The sequence below is a fragment of the Gymnogyps californianus genome, chromosome 15 (genome assembly GCF_018139145.2).
Source record: "Gymnogyps californianus isolate 813 chromosome 15, ASM1813914v2, whole genome shotgun sequence".
Lineage (NCBI taxonomy): Eukaryota > Metazoa > Chordata > Aves > Accipitriformes > Cathartidae > Gymnogyps > Gymnogyps californianus.
Window position 1 is genome coordinate 7,587,137 of NC_059485.1, and position 6,000 is coordinate 7,593,136.

The 6,000-nt window shown below is 40.1% G+C and overlaps 1 long non-coding RNA gene across 1 annotated transcript in view; it reads left to right on the top strand.

The window, feature by feature from the left end:
• Positions 1-2,066, top strand: part of LOC127022484 (uncharacterized) — a 51,397-nt gene extending 49,331 nt beyond the window's left edge. Inside the window, exons 2-3 of the long non-coding RNA XR_007767350.1 lie at positions 260-505; positions 1,056-2,066. This is a non-coding gene — a long non-coding RNA (uncharacterized LOC127022484). The remainder of the gene's footprint in view (positions 1-259; positions 506-1,055) is intronic.
• The last annotated feature ends 3,934 nt before the right edge of the window (positions 2,067-6,000 follow it).

Here is a 6,000-nt window from a genome sequence, read left to right on the forward strand (position 1 = left end):
TGTCCAGCCTATTGCCATAGCAGCCCTGTGAGGGTTTATGTGATACATAACACACCAGAGTCTTCCAGTAATTCCTCTGTAGGTTAATAATGAAAACAGAGCTACGTAAGTCTAGGGCTAATACAATATGCAGAGACACAGTGAAGCCTGGGCAAACATTTAAAGTGAAGGAAAGTAGTGGACAGAAGCCAAAAGCCCAGCTTTTCTCCATTTTCATTTCCTCATAAATACACTCAACATCCATTGCTCTCTCCTGCAGTGTCACATGCTTGGATTGAATGCTGAGCATCTGTTTCTGCTATCAGTGATGAATAAATTCCTAATGAACTGCGTCAAGACAGCACGTGGACTTTTCTAGGTGGCATCATTCAAGAAGCTTCTTGCAAACTCTATCTCAGTTTAAGTGACTAAAGCATTAAGAGTAAGACATGGCAAAGAAAGCAAGCCCTGGATTTGAAAGCAACCAAAGCAAATGCCTTCTGGAAAACGGACCTGAGGATCTTTGGTACCTTTGACTAGCTGGTTTTTTTTTTAACAGCTGGAGTGCTATTTCTCTTAAAATGGTTATGGGTGGGGTTTGGGAATCTTTTTCTGGACTCAAGCTTTTTGTATAACGTGTTTTCTCCCCATAGATACAGCATATATTCTCTTTCCTGAGCATAGTAAGTGAGGAGTATAGTCTCAGGATGAAATCTTTCCAGCATTATCTGATGCAAAATACACAGCTGGATTGATTCCCAGGTCCATTCTCATCCCTTTTGACTTGCAAAGCCATGGCAAGACTCCAGGAAAGAGGTGGAGCACCCTGTAAAAATGCAGAGTGCTCACTACACCCAAATAGCTTAAAATCTGAAGGTATTGCCTAAGGAGTTTGCTGTGCAAAGGAATTATAGCATAGGAGGCAACAAAAAGACAAACAATAAGTTGATGGACAGAGACATTTATAAAACATAGCTCCTTTCTATCTTGTTGTAAATTCTGCCTCTGCTCCTCTTTCCTCAGTTGAGGTTATGGGCCTAAATGAAGCAAAATACTTAGAGCATGTTCCTTTACAGATGCTTATGTAAATGAAAACTCCAAAATACCGGGTAAGACCTTGATCCTGCAAGGACCGTGACACACATGGAGCTATATGCTGGTGCGCAGTCCCTGGAGGTCGGTGTAGATCTGTACAAGAAATGCTGCAAAGAGGTTCTGCCCTCAAGGGATGCTATCACCCACCAAGAAGCATGAGAGAATTCACGCTACTCTTTCTACTCCTATAAGAATTTATGCAAAGAAGAGCTGAGTAGGAATTTTCCATCAAAATGCTTTTTCAAAAGAAAATATAATTTCTGAAGGTGGAGGAATTGATGCCTTTTTGCAGTTTTTCATTGGAAAAAAAATATTCGCTTTGAGAGTTGTAGATTCATGCTGCCTTGATAAACACACACATGCATTCTGGCAAATGGTACAATACTGACATGTCATCTCATTGTCTTGTGAATAAGTAGCAGATCTCTGAGTATCGGTGAGAAGAAACAGATGATTCTTTTTTGGCTACTTCATGCTAGTGAAAATTTCCCTACTTGAGCATCTTTAATAAGCACTTCAATACTTTGACATAAATCATTTAGAGTCTGTAGGGTTTTCTCAGTGCTTTGAAAAAAACGTGTAGGAAAGGAACCCTTATCTGGTGCTGGTTGACATTGCAAGAATTTTGCCCTACTAGATAACACAGATAAGACCCAAACTGTCTTGTGGGTCTTTACATGAGAGAACCAGCATTCAGTCAGTGTGCCAAACTACACATCTGGCTAGCAGGTTAATGCATTTGCGGGAAAAGGCACATTCCATTCCAATTTATAATATACAACAAATGCCTGTTGGTTTAAAAAAAAAAACCCAAAACACAAGTATTTGTTGTTCCAAAAATAAACTGTGGGAGGAAAGAAAAGGAAAAAAAAAGAAAATAAAGGAAAACCTTGTTTTATTTTTCTATGGAAACCATAATCCTACTTGATGAAAACAGTAAAAAATCAAGCTCATAAGGATTTCTAATGATGGGATAACCCTAGGTTCTTTGTTCTGAATATAAATTGATACATTAAAATGTGCTCATAAGAACTGCAGTTTTAGTGTGAGTAGCCAAGAATAAGAAACTCAGCTTCATAAAATGACACCTAATGTGAAAGCTGTCCAAAACACGTTGTTCTATCTATACTCTAAAAAAGGCCCATTTGCTTTTGAAGCAAAAGAAATGGGTAAAAAATGCAGCCTGCGCCAGAAGCTTGTTGTTCAAAACTGGGCTTGTATACATGTTTCAAAGTTGGTGCTTCTTTATTACAAGCCTTTATAAACCCAGTCAAGCCAATTCCAATGAAAATTGGCTTTTGCTGCTTTTATTTTCCTTTATGGAACAATATGGGACATGAAAACCTGTCCCTGATTCTAAGCTCGTGGAATCTCTCTTGCTCCAGAGAAAACTCATGGTGAAATTATTGCCCTATACATTCAACTACAAAGTTGAAACCAGGATTTTACCCACTTTCCCTAGATATGGATATATTTGCAGGTTTGCTTTTAGTTATAATAGCACAGTGGGAGTAGTTCTACCAGCTGTAGTGAGACTACTCTGTATCTACCCCTTACGCTGCATAGTGAAGCCAAGACTTTGATAAACAAAGTTCCAAGTGATATAGATTAAATTTCCATTAACTGATTCTCACTTAACTTATGCTGATTTGATGTCAGTATAGTTCCAGGGATATACAAACAGAATTTGAAATGATGAAAGTCTTTTGGGAGATCAGAACTGAAAGCAAAGTGTAATTTTTTTCCAATGTAAGTAAAGCTGGCTTGAAACTAATTGTATTAGGCTTTATACCCTTTCTGCTACAGCAGCTGAGGATATGAATGTTTTAAATTAGCGAAGGCAATTTCTTAGTGGAAACGAGCCTTGGTGGCTGGTTAGACAGACAGGTAGGGAGAATAAGCTCAACACATCATGAATGTAGGTGGCTGGGTAAAGAAGGGAAATCCTGTTAGTGCCCAGTTAAAAGAATGGCTGTATCATGAATCCAGTGCTTATTAGAGGATCCAGAGGGACTCCTAGCATAGAGATGCAAATCCATAGGAAATTAGGTCCCTGAATTCTAGTGCTCAAGGAATCACTGTTTTTGTGGAGGTGTTCTCAAATATGAATGGTGAGAAATTGGTCTCATTTATATTTCTGTAAATCAAGAATAACCCTAGAGCAAGGAGATGGAGTCATCATTCTCAGATATTTCAACAGCTCCCATGGTCTCAGAATCTGAGTGCTTTCTATGTCTACATGGATCAATTATTGCCTGTGATCTGGGGAGATGCTAATATCCTCATTTCACAGATTGCATCTGAGACAGAGAGAGACTGGAGTCTAGTTTCCTAACAAGATTTAAATCTATAACTTCTATTGGTTTCGTTACAAATCAAGAGACTTTAGATGCTCTGTACTAGGCAGTTCGCTTCAGAAAATACGTGTTGGAGGATGGAATTGAGCTGACATGTTTTGCATCCATGGTTACCTCTTTAATCACAGAGCCTTCTTCCCTGGCTGGGGAAGACTGTGGCTCTTCCTCACTATATAACAGCCTGCAGAGCTGATGCAGGAGGTAAATGGGAAGGGGAGAAAGATGCTTTTATTTTCACTTTATCATTTTGGAAGGTGATCAGATGCTGCAGTATTCTGCAAGAACTGGGTAAATAACAGAATCCATCGTCTGATGGCAGTTGCTCATTTGCAGTGTCTCACTTCAGGGCGTTGTTTCTTTCCTGTGTTTCCAGAGAAAATTCCTCCCAGGGTGATGATGAAAAACTAGTCACAAATCAACACAACTCAGAATATATGAGAATCATAAAATATTGCAAAATAAAGCAAACAATACAAAAGCCCAGTGCTTTCATCATGCAGGGAAAGACCTCCAGAACACCAAGGAATTTTTGGAACTATTTCAGAGACTGACAAATCATGAAACTTGGACATTTTTCCTCTCAAGGCTTTTCCTTCTCTCTTTTCTCTCTCCTCCCCAGTGAATCACTCAGTAGAAGAATACATTACCTGGAAACACAGCAGGAGTCTTGGCCTTAGTATAAGAGAGCAGATTATAATGAGTATCATACTAAAGAAGAGGGAATAGAGAGCATCAGCAGCCAAAAAAGATACGCAGTTTGTGGGATATGATGTAACTCAGACAACATGTCAGTGATGAGGTGGAAATAAAACAATGTCAGTCACTGTGAATTAATTATTCTCCTACAAAAGCACATCAGTGGAGCAACGTACCACACAGTTGTATTGAGTCATGAGGTTTGGCTGTCACACAGGAAAGTGATCATTTCATACTGCCTGAGGGCATGTGCGCGAGTCTGGTAGGGTACTGAACGTCTCATCGCAGGGCAGGCAGGCTCTCAGAGTTGAGGCAAAATTGCAATTTCCATTATAATCCCTTTATATTGAAGAGCTTATAAACCCAGCCAGAAAATTTTGCTTTAGGCTGAAACTGAGCTGACAAGGTCTCAGTACAAAAGCAAGTGTATCCAGTGGGGAATACTCTTCATTGAGCTGAGAACAAGGTTTGATTTAATGAATGAGGAGGTAAGACCATAATTATTCTCTTAGAGGGAAGAGAACAAGCAAAACATTAAACTGTACACAATACCAATTCATGTGACTTTTTGGAAGCACAGATATGCATTACATCATTAATAGATACACCTGGAAGGCAACAGACCTGTTGCTCTGCCTCATGGCAGAGTTTGGTTTCATGCACTGATTGGCACTCTGAAATGTCTGCTAAAAAGTCATTGTGCCCAGGCCTGAACTTCTATCTCCACCTTCAAAGCTGGACTCACTCAACCTTTCTGTTGCAGTCTCAACTGCATAAAATTCACAGCAGCGATAATTTCACCTTCCTTAGACGGTGAAAGGTAGAGGCAAAGAATCCCACCATGAATGTCCACAGAGCAAAATTTGTCATCACATCTTGCTGTCACTATCATCCTTTGGGTAGCTGTAGCAAAACAGTCTATAAATGGTGTTGGAGATTGAATTGCCTAAAGCCCTTCGAGGTTTGTAATGATGCTCCAGTATTTTTTACAGATAATTTAGAAACAAATCTGTGTTCTTAATCATGACCTTTACTCCATGCTGACACTGCTTCCCATCCTAACAGTCAACATTCATTAAAAAGCAACCATTAACTGGAGGAGAGTTGAAATAGGGACAGGAGCAGATATTCAGTTGGGTGGGCAGAATGGGTGTGAAGTTTCTGTCTGCATCTCTTCTAAGCTATCACATTTTTCCCTCTTTGCAAAGATTTAGCCTGAAGAGGTGGGTTCAGAGACTCACACTGTCAGTCCCCTTGCTGAGCATTTGGCTTGTGCTGTTAGTGAACACTTGGGGCTTCTGGGGGCTTGCCAAGTGTCACAACTTTAAAATGAACTACTGCAGGCACAGATGTAATGTTTTACAGCAAAAAAAAACCCAACCCTAGTGGAGTGACTTTTCTTAGTGTTTCCATCTTCTGGGCTTACATTATAAGTGAATGGATAGTTGATAGCCAAAGGAGATGACCGTTTTGGCTAGGATTTTCAAAGAAGCTTAGAGGGGCACCATTACCAGTTATCAGTGATTACAAATTGCTGTTGAAGCTGTAACTTTCTTACAGAACGAGGAGCTGAACAAGCCACTGCAGTGAAAATGAGGCCTTGAAGTTGCAGCTCTTTGACTACCCCTAAGAGCTGTTCCTTACTAGCTACCCAGTAAACGAGCAATACCTCAGTTAAGAAGTGAACTTTCTTATATTCAGGAAATGCTGTAGCAGCTAGAAACAGGCAATTACTGTGAAATAACTGAGTGCCCACAGGTTCATGCTGAGGGTAACCCTGCAGCAACCCCTGCCCATATCCTTTGAAGATCGCAGCATCTGACTTGCTGCACAGATACCATGGACTCAGAGATCTACTGAGCTCTCAGAGACT